Source organism: Ictidomys tridecemlineatus, chromosome 2 (assembly GCF_052094955.1).
Source record: "Ictidomys tridecemlineatus isolate mIctTri1 chromosome 2, mIctTri1.hap1, whole genome shotgun sequence".
NCBI classification, from domain to species: domain Eukaryota; kingdom Metazoa; phylum Chordata; class Mammalia; order Rodentia; family Sciuridae; genus Ictidomys; species Ictidomys tridecemlineatus.
The window spans coordinates 108,797,502-108,808,714 of record NC_135478.1 but is presented as its reverse complement, the minus strand read 5'-3'; the positions used below and the strand labels follow the sequence as shown (position 1 = coordinate 108,808,714).

Sequence of the window (11,213 nt, the reverse complement as noted above, 5' to 3'; positions counted from 1 at the left end):
AACACATCCTGTATTCTGTAGCATCACCCATGCTGTGATGGGAGAAGGAGTAAAATCAGTTTTGATTCCTATTTGTGAAGTAAGGAAACTTCCCTGAGGAGTGTCACTTAGGTCTCTCTGAACCAGACCCTTTGTAGTAAGGCTAAAGTTTATTCTGCAATTTTCACTCTTCTATCAAAACACATGGACCAGAGACAGATTTTACATTTGGACATTCGATTATGTGGCCCACTGTCAAGCACACTGCAGAGGTCACTTCTCTGTGCTGTGCTGAGAAGGACAGGGTGGGTGAGGCTGACATAGAGTGAGAGTGAACTCCCTGTCCAACCCTCAGGTAAAAAGATGGTTTTGCAGAGGGAAGTTCCTGCTCTGAGGCTCATACACTGGCAGGGGGCAGCAGAACTGCAGCAAGGAGCAGTCAAAACAGAAGCCCCAGATGCCCTGGGGAGCCCAAGAGGAAGGCCAGCTGTGGGGTTCAACGGGTGTTTAAGGAGCAGTCCCCTTGGGGCTGGGGATGTGGCTCAAGCGGTAGCGCGCTTGCCTGGCATGCGTGCGGCCTGGGTTCGATCCTCAGCACCACATACCAACAAAGATGTTGTGTCCGCCGAGAACTAAAAAATAAATGTTAAAAATTCTCTCTCTCTCCTCTCTCACTTTCTCTAAAAAAAAAAAAAAAAAAAAAAAAAAAAAAAAAAAAAAAAAAGGAGCAGTCCCCAGATTGAAAGGAGAATTCATCCTATGGCCTTGGATTGTAATGAGCAAGGGTTTTGAGAGTCAGACTTAGAGTGTGTCAACCCACAATTATGCCAGGAGCCTGGGCAAAAGAGGGCTTTCCCTAGGAAATGCACTGGAGGAACTGGTCCCAGGTATCAGCTGGGCAGCTGCTGCAAGGCTGACTCTTTTGCATACAAAATGAAATTAAACCTGTCTCTCTCCCTGCACAAAACTCAACTCAAAATGGATCAAAGACTTAGGAACTAGAACAGAGACATTGCACCTAATAGAAGAAAAAGTAGGCCCAAAGCTTCACCATGTCAGCCTAGGACCTGACTTCCTTAACAAGATTCCTATAGCAAAAGAAGTAAAATTAAGAATCAATAAATGAGATGGATTCAAATGAAAAGCTTCTTCTTAGCAAAGGAAACATCAATAACGTGAGGAGAAAGCCTACAGATCAGGAGAAGATCTTTACCACATGCACCTCCAATAAAGCATTAATCTCTAGGATATATAAAAAGATCAAAAAACACCAAAAAAAAAAAACTAATCAATAAATAGGCTAAGGAAATGAATAGACTCTTCACAGAGGAAGAAATACAATCAACCAACAAATATATGAAAAAGTGTTCAACATCTCTAGCAATTAGAGAAATGCAAATTAAAACTACACTAAGATTTCATCTCACTCCTGTCAGAATGGCAATCATCAAGAATATAGGCAACAATATATGTTGGCAAGAATGTGGAGAAAAAAGTGCACTCATACATTGCTGGTAGGACTGTAAATTGGGTGCAACCACTATGGAAAGCAGTATGGAGATTCCTCAGAAAACTTGGAATGGAACCACTATTTGACCCAGCTATCCTACTCTTCGATTTATACCCAAAGGACATAAAATCAGCATACTACAGTAATGCAGCCATGTCAATGTATATAGCAGCTCAATTCACAATAGCTAAACTATGTAACCAACCTAATAATAAATGAATCAATAAATGAATGGATAAGGAAATGTGGTATATGCAGTGGAATATTACTCAACTTTAAAAAAGAATGAAATTATGGAATTTGCCAGGAAATGGATGGAGCTAGAGAATATCATGCTAAGTGAAATAAATCAATCCTGAAAAACCAAAGGCTGAATGTTTTCTCTAATATGTGGATACTAATTCACAATAAACTAGGGAGCCCTAGAGAAGAATAGCAGTAACTTATATTAGGTAGATGGAAGTGAAGGGAGGGGAGGAGAGGGTATGTGGGGATAGGAAAGATAGTAGAATGAAACAGACATTATTACTTTATGTATATATGTGGCTGCATGACCTATGATTCTACAACATGTACACTCAGAAAAATGAGAAATTATGTATGATACATCGAAGTGCATAAATGCATTCTACTGTCATGTATAATTAAAAGAAATAAAAAAAAAACTCTGTAGAGTGACATGGACTCTTTTTGTCCCTCTTTTTACAGCTCTGATGATAGCCTATCCTTGGTTCATTGACAGGATCCTCCTTACAGGAAGAACCCCTGATCACCCACTTTCAAGAGTCAATTCTGTACCTGTGACCATGATAACATTCAGACACCACAAGTCTAAAGTGCAGTTCTTAAATAGGTCTGTTTTCTGGCCTTTTTAACAAGATAATTTGAAACACTGATAAACAACTAAATAAAAGAAAGTATTCTTGTTCTGATCCTTAGTGCCTTGTGAGAAGGGGGATGCCACAGAAGGAAGAAAACACCAGATGTGAAATGAGAATAGAAGCTGTGATGAATACAAAAAGCAGGTGCGTGCTTACCAAGCAAAATGTATATATGAAATGATTTACCAGAAAGGCTAATATTTCCAGACCACGTTCAAATGAAACAGCAAGGATGGGACAAAAATGCACTTGGGGGACACAGAAAGAGAAGGAGGAAAGTGAGGTACAATGATTCACTGTCTGCTGAATCAGATGTTATCAATGGCCACAGTAGGTTTCATCTCAGCCCATGACCAGGCTCCTAGAAGGTCAACAACCCTGCTGAGCTGGGCCCAGGACATACCACACCTCAGGAGGTCTGGGACAATGGTCATCGTGTCAGTTTTTGAAAGGAGACTCTGTCCTGGAAACTTGGGGTTCAAAGCTGATTTTCTGCCCAGAGAAAAATCTGGAGGAAGTTGGGACTCCACTCCTCCTCAGTTTCTTCTTCTCACTCCCACTTGCACTCAATGAAGAGACCTAGGAGAGGAGAAAATTTGCATGACAACCAAATACTACCCCAAAGGACATGAGAGGAAATAAGAGAGGCCTGAGGGAGCCCAGCTGTCTTGTGATTCTCAGGAGACAGAACTCTGGGACATCTCCACCATGGCCTGGATCCCTCTCCTTCTCACCCTTCTCTCTGTCTGCACAGGTGATCTGCTAACCTGTCTCCAGGCTCAGCTCTCACAGGATCCTGGGCTGGGTCTACCCCAACCCTTGAGCTCAGCCCAACATAGTCATTGAAGGGTACCTGCTAATGGGTCCTTCATCCTCAGGTTCCCCTCTCCTCTTCTCTCTTTCAGGTTCCATGGCCTCCTATGTACTGACACAGCCACCCTCAGTGTCAGTGACTCCAGGTCAGACGGCTATAATCACCTGCTCTGGAGACAAACTCTCTGAAAAATATATTCATTGGTACCAGCAGAAGTCTGCTCAGTCCCCTGTGCTGGTGATTTATGAGGACAGTGAGAGGCCTTCAGGGATCCCTGACCGATTTTCTGGCTCCAGCTCAGGGAACACAGCCACCCTGACTATCAGCAGGGTCCAGGCTGAAGATGAGGCTGATTATTACTGTCAAAGTTGGGACAGCAATGCTAAGCACACAGTGATTCAGGCAGATGGAGAAGTGAGACACAAACACTTTCCTTGTCTGTTTCACATTCTTATGGTCTTCAGGAGGACTGGCAGTAAAGCCATAAGAAAGTCTGGCCCAGCTTATACTGATCTGAGGCCCCTAGACTGCCCTTTCCTTCCAGTTCTCTAGGTAGGCTCTGCAGAGGGGGTATCATGAGTGGATTTATGGGTGACATATCAGGCTGTCCTGGTGAGTTTTTGGCTTGGGTGTGTGTCAAGGATAGAGGACCTAAGTGGGAGGACAGATACAGGTGTCAATGAACTCTGTTCTTGATCCCTGAATTTACATTTTGTGTACACTGAGCCACTTTTAGGTCCATATGACCTGGATTAATCAGAAGTATCCAGCCCTTGAAAAGCTCCTGAAGCCCAAAGCTCATAGGAAGCCTATGAATCTGAACTGAGCAAGCCAGTATAGTGGGCCCTGTGGTATCTCCTCAGGTACTCCTCTGTCAGGCTGGCCCACCCATTCCCACACAGGGTGATTCTGGTCTGATTGCTGCCTGAAAAATCAAGTTGCCTGGCTCTGCCTCTGTAGGAATCCAGTTTCATGAAACTACTGACATTTTGGTTCAGCTGTCATTTTTACCACTAGGTGACCATGGTATGCATTCTAAACCCTATAGAATAAACAGCCATTAATACAGTGTGTTTCACACCACACCCAGACAATTTCTTAACTGATGTTGGACTCGTTAATAGTTTGGGGAATGCCCTAGTACATGCTGAATCTCACACAGGCAAATTTCTTTTCACCAAGGTTAACCAGAAATGTAGAATAAAGGAAATTCTGGAAACTGTTAACATAAAGCCCTCATAGTCCACCCATTGGCAATGGGAACCCACCAAATCTCTGAAGAAAGATTATGTTGAGATCCATGTTCCTACTTAATAAGATGCAACAATCCTGGATAAAATCATAAACAGACTCACTGTTCCTTGGTGAAATTATGCAAAATCCTTTCTGACTTTTGGGTGACATTATTCTTCTCAGAGCTAATTCACATTTTATTTTCAAACACTTCATCTCAAAGTCAAACATATACTGTCAGAATGTCTTATGTTGGAAAATACGAGGAAGAAAGGGGATGAGAAAACAAGAATATTTGGCTAACCTGTATCTACATGTTCATTTTAAATACTTGAACCTCCTTGTTACTGGTTCCAACATTGTAGCTGATACTTATTATGACTCTTCACAATTTATTCCACATCACCTGAACCTTCAGCAAACACCTCCCCTCCCAGGTGGGAGGAATCCAGAGTTTATTTCTGAAGTTCCTGGTCCATTATCAGCTCTACCTTAATGGTGGTAGTGATTTTCTGTCTTCAATCAAGAATCATGGGAGAACTGAAGGACTGCCTGCATATGATATTTATTCTTTATGCTATAACTTGAATGTCTCCACCAAAACTGAGGTGGAAATTCATTCCCCATCATGAGATAGAGTGGAGAAAAGGTCTATGCAGTGCCCAGCAGTGATTCTTTTATAAAGTTGTGGTAAAATGTACAGAACAAAATTTTATCAATTTAATCCTTTTACAGTGCATTAGAAAAGGCTAGAAGAAATGATTTTGTAAGTTTTCACTATAAATGATAAATGTTTAGAGATATTAATACATTTAATCTTATTTAAACTTTTTTTTTTTTTGAGATGGGGTCTCACTATGTTTCCCAGGCTGTTTAGAACTCCTGGGTTCAAGTGATGCTCTTGCCTCAGCCTCCTGGGTGGCTAGGACTATAGGTACATGCTGAATTGCCTGATTTTAACCTGATTTAAATATTATACAACATGTACATGTATCAGAATTTCATGTTACCCCATTATATGTACAAGTGATAGAGCACTTGCCTAGCATGTATGAGGCACTAGGTTTGATCCTAAGCACCACATAACAAAAAAATGCATTCTGTTCATCTACAACTACAAAAAGAATTTTAAAAAATAAATTTAATTAAAAAAAAGAGAACAAACCAGGCTCCTGTACTATTCATCTAAGGAGATTGCAAAGAATCCTAAAAAATCTCTGACAAAATTTCTGGCTCCATTTCAGAAAACACAGCTACCCTGTCCCTCAGCAGAGCCCAACCTGGGGGTTAGGCTAACTATTACTGTCACAGGTGGGACAACAATGATAAAGCTCACAGTGACCCAGGCAGACGGATAAGTGAGATACAAACATCTTCCTGGTCTGTGTCACACTCTTCTTCTAGCCCAGGAGGCCTGAAAGCAAAGCCAGGTCAGGTCTGGCTCAGCTCAATCAGATCTGAGGACCCCAGTCTGCCCTTTCTACCCAGCCTTCCCTTTTGATATCTCAGGAGAAGATACAAAGACATTTATCACAACTGTGTTCAAGATCCAGAGGAATGAACAAAATATCACATAAACAAATAGAGATTATAGATATAGATACTTGCAGAGATGAAAACTGGAAGTGTGAGATTAAGGAAAAGTAAATAAATAAACAAACTGAGTGATAGTAAATGAGATACATGGAAGATCAGTGAACCTTAGAAACTACTAAAGATAAAACTGGGGGATAATAAAAATAATAATCAATACATCACTGTGTTGGGGAACAGCTTCTTTCAGCATAAAGTGTGTGTGATTGAAGTCAGGAAGGCAGGATGGGTATGGGGCATGAATAGATAGAGTATTTGAGAAAATAATGGCCCAAAATATTCCACAATTGGGGAAAACCCAAAAACCAACAAGCAAATAACTCTCTAAAATCAATCCCAGGAAACATGAAGAAAACACTATCACCACATATGATGTCACTTGATTAAACTAGCAGTGAATGGGACACTTGGACTTTAATGATAGGAGCAGATTGTTTACCAGAAGCAGGAGAGGAAGAAGACTGGGGAGCAATACCTTTACAAAATGAAAGGAAAAATATGTCAACCTGAAATTCTTTACCCAGTGATACTGTCTTTCAAAAATTAAGGCAAAATGAAACTTTCACAAACACTGAAATTCACTTGAATTCAGGTATGCGGTGTCTACGTGTAATCCCAATGACTCAGGAGGTGGAGGCAAGCAGATTGCAAGTTTGCAGCCAGTCTTGGCTATTTCTTGAGACCCTTAATAGTTTAGTAAAACTTTGTCTCAAAATAAAAAGGAAAAATTACAGGGTTGTGGTTCAGTGGTAGAGCACCCCTCCAATCAAATTTCATTACCCCCATGAAAAAAAATTATTAAAATAATACCTTCTTAAAGGTATAGATGAACTGTATTAGTCAGGGTTCTCCATGAAAAGAGAATATAACAGCAATAGGATAAGATAGATGTAGGTATAAATATTTTGACAGATGACAGAGAAAGATATAGGATAAAATAGGTAGGTAGAGATTATAGACACAAAATTTTTTTGTGTGTATTTTCTTATTATTTGCAGGATTAATAAAGAGAAAACCGAAACATACACATTTAGTACAGATACAACTTTTAGAAAACATTTGCAACACATGTTTGGTGGAATCTAAAGATGCAGAACCTACAAATGTTGAGAACCAACTGCAGGGAGATATGTACACATATTCCCTATAGTCCTGCATCACTTAGCAATAGTGGTATGTCCTGAGAAATGCATCATTAGGCAATTTCATCATTCTGTGAATATCATACAGTGCACTTTACACAAATGTAGATGGTACAGCCTACTACACACTAAGGCTACGTGGAGTGTGTGTGAATATGTGTTGTATATGTACTATATGCATATATATATATATATAACATATTGTACATATAATATATATTGAAACCTATTGCTTCTAGGGCCATGAATTAAGTAACATGAAGTTGAATCCAGCACAGGAGAAATGAAGCAATCAAGAGGCGGTAGCAGCCCTCTTGGTGTAGTGAGCAGTGCATCAGTCTCATAGTCTGAAGATACAGGAGAGGTGAGGCTGTTGTAAGCATAGTACAACATACAGCTTTATACTCAACATTTTTATAATTAGAAGGAGTATACTCTGATTAAAAATGAGAACTATACTACAAGAAATACAGATAATATCATACTTATTTATTATCATCACAAATATTATCTACTGCACATAATTGTGTGATAGGGTTACTTGATTGGTAGTACAGTAGTATTGTTTGCTTCATTATCATCATAAACATAAGTAATGTGTTGAACTTCAACCTCAGGACGGGATGCATAACAAGGTAACAGGAATTTTTCAATTCCATTGTAATCTTATGAGACCACCATTATATATGCAGTCTATGATAAACAAACACCATTATAGCAGTGTAAGATTGGATGGATACATATAATAGATACATAACCAGACACACATTCAGAAAGAGGCAACTATTCTATTGAATTGCTTCATATAATCATTGTGGCTGGTGAAGTTAAATTGCTGGGCAGGCTGCAGCCTGATAATTCAGTAAGAGGTAAGGTTCAATTCTTGAGTCTGAATTCAGCAGAGCAGTACCTTGGAAATCTCAGTATTTGCTCTAAAGCTTTTGACCGTGCATGAGGCCCAGGGACATCTTAGAGGGCAACCTGCTTTACTCAGCAACGACTGATTAAATGCTAATGTTAATCACCTATGAAAAACAATCTCAGCATCCATATAAGGTGTTTGAGAAATCATTGTGGGAAGGTGGCCTAGCCAGCCCCCAAATCAACTATCATTTAAGCTGGCAAATAGATGAAAGGGAACACTTTTTAAAAAAACAAAATCAAAATGAAGAACAAATGAATGAATTAATGAGAAAAATTAAAATAAAAAATTGATTTTTGGATTTTGGGGCTGTAGCTCAGTTGTAGAGCACTTGCCTAGCATATGTGAGGCACTGGGTTCAATTCTCTGCACCACATATAAATAAATGAAAAAATGAGGGTCCATCAATGACAACAACAACAAAAAATTGAATTTTAATCATATTGTATACCTTAGTTGTATACCTTACGATCACACAATTTTGTCATTATAAAGCTGGAAAAAATGAGAAAAAAAGCCCATTGAACTTAAGGAGAAACTAGAATGTGAAGACATAGAAGGTATATTTCAACAAATTATACTATAAATTATATTAGTTATAAGTTATTAATTGTCACTACTAAAAGACATACATGGTCAGACTGAATTTCACACCAAGATCCAACAGTATATGTTGCTTACAAGAAACCCAATTTAAATTTTAAAAACAGAAATCAGTGCAAAACAGGGCAAATTTTCAATGCATAGAGACAAACCCACATATCTATAGCCATCTGATATTTGACAAAGGTGCTAAAGATATATAATGGAAAAAAGACATCCTTTTAAACAAATGGTTCTGGGAAAACTAGATAACTATGTGTAGCAAAATGAAATTAGACCCCTGTCTCTCACCTAACAAAAAACTCAAATCAAAGTGGATCAAAGATGTATGAAAAAGTCTGGAAACTTTACAACTGCTAGAAGAAAATACAGGGTCAACCTTCCATCATATAGACGCTGGCACTAACTTCCATAACAAGACCCAAAGCAGAAGAGATAAACCAAAAATCAATAAGTGGGATGCCATCAAACTAAAATAATAATAATAATAATAATAATAATAATAATAATAATAATAATTCTGCACAGCAAAGGAAACAATTAAGAATGTGAAGAGGGAGCCCACTAAATGGGAGAAAAGTCTTTGTCAGCTATTCTTCTGATAGGGGATTAATATCCAGAATATAAAAGAACTATAAAAACTAAACGCTCAATTAATAAATGGGTAAAAGAACTAAGCAGAAATGTCTCAAAAGTTAAGAAATATAAATAGTCAGTAAATATGTGAAAAAAAATGTTCAACATCTATAACAATCAGGGAAATGCAAATGGAAACTACACTAAGATCACATCTCACTCCAGTCAGAATGGCAATGATCAAGAATACAAACAGCTCTTTTCTTGAATGCTGCCTACAAAGGTGGCCACCATCTGTAACCAGCATCATGGCTTCTTGTGAAGCCAAAAATTGTTAAAAAGAGGACCAAGAAGTTAATCTGGCACCAGTTAGACCTATATGTCAAAATTAAGCATGAAACCCAGAGGTATTGACAACAAGGTGCAGAGAAGTTTCAGGGCCAGATCTTGATGCCCAGCATTGGTTCTAGGAGCAACAAGAAAACAAAGCACATGCTGTTCAGTGGCTTCCAGAAGTTCCTGGCCCACAATTTTAAGAAGCTGGAAGTGCTGCTCATGTGCAACAAATTTTACAGTGCTGAGATTTCTTGCAATGTTTCCTCCAAGAATCACAAAGCCATTATGGAAAGAGTAGCACTGGCCATCAGAATCATCAATCCCAATGCCAGGCTGCACAGTGAAAAAATGAATAGACAGTTCATGTGCACATTTTTCGTGTCTTTTAAATAAAGCCACAAAAAATGCAAAAAAAAAAAAAAAGACAAAGAAAAAAAAAGGAGAATACAAACAACCATAAATGCTGATGAGGTTGTGGGGAGGAGGAGGTACAACTGCATATTGTTATAGTGGGACTGCAAACTAGAATAACCACTCTGGAAAGCAGCATGGAGATTTTTCAGAAAACTAGGGATGGAACCACCATATGACCCAACTGTCCCACTCTGGTATTTTCCCAAAAGATTGAAAATAGGCAGGGTGAGAGTGGTCTAATTTTATTTTTCTACATGGAGCTATGTAGTTTTTCTAGCATCAGTTGTTAAAAAGGCTGTCTTTTTTCCAAGATATGTTTTTGGCACTCTACAGTGATACAGCCACCTCAATGTTTGTAGTAGTACAATTCATAATAACTAAATTATGAATTCAATCCAGACATCTATCATTAGATGAATAGATCAAGAAATCGTGGTGTATGTCTAAGAAGAAGTTCTAATCAGCCATTAAAAAAGTGAAATTATGGCATTTGCTGGTTAAGTGATTGGAAATGGAGAATATCAAGTTAAGTGAAATAAGCCAAACTCAGAAACTCAAAGGTCAAATGTTTTTTCTCATCTGGGGAAGCTGGAGTAAAATCAGGGAAAGGAGTGTGGGGACAAGTGCATGGAGTATGTTTAGGGCATCTGAGTGGCAAACCACTTTCCTATGCTAGGCACGTGAGCAGCAAACCACTTACCCTGTAGGCACAGCCCTGGGTGTGAGTCTGTGTGTTACAGTCCCTGCGCTTGCTCCACAGCCCACTCCTCGATTGGTCGCTGCAAGAACACTTAGCAGAAATTGCATTGGTGGATGCTTGTAATCTGCTTAGCTACTGTCTGAATATATATACATGGTAACTGCACAATAAAATCAGACCTGCATCTGGAGGTCTTGATTAGTGACTCTGCAGCCATACTCTCCTCTACCCTGTACCGTTGACCTCCTCCCTGGAGGAAAGAGAGCCCACGCAAAGGAGGAGGGAAGGATAGGATAATATAAAAAACAAAACAAATGCAAATTAACAGAGGTTTGAGGCTGAGTAAAGCAGAGGAAGAAGGATGGGAGAGGGGAGGGAAGAAGGAAGGGAAAAGGAGGCATCATGAATTAAAATAAATTTCCATGCATGTATGAGTTTGTCAGTATGAACCCAACTTCTATGAATAATTATAAAAAAATCTAATAAAAATAAAAAGTTTAAGATTCAAAG

General features: G+C 39.0%; 1 pseudogene; it reads left to right on the top strand.

The window, feature by feature from the left end:
- The first annotated feature begins 3,759 nt into the window (after window positions 1-3,759).
- On the top strand, window positions 3,760-9,982 carry LOC106145438 (large ribosomal subunit protein eL32 pseudogene; annotated as a pseudogene).
- The last annotated feature ends 1,231 nt before the right edge of the window (window positions 9,983-11,213 follow it).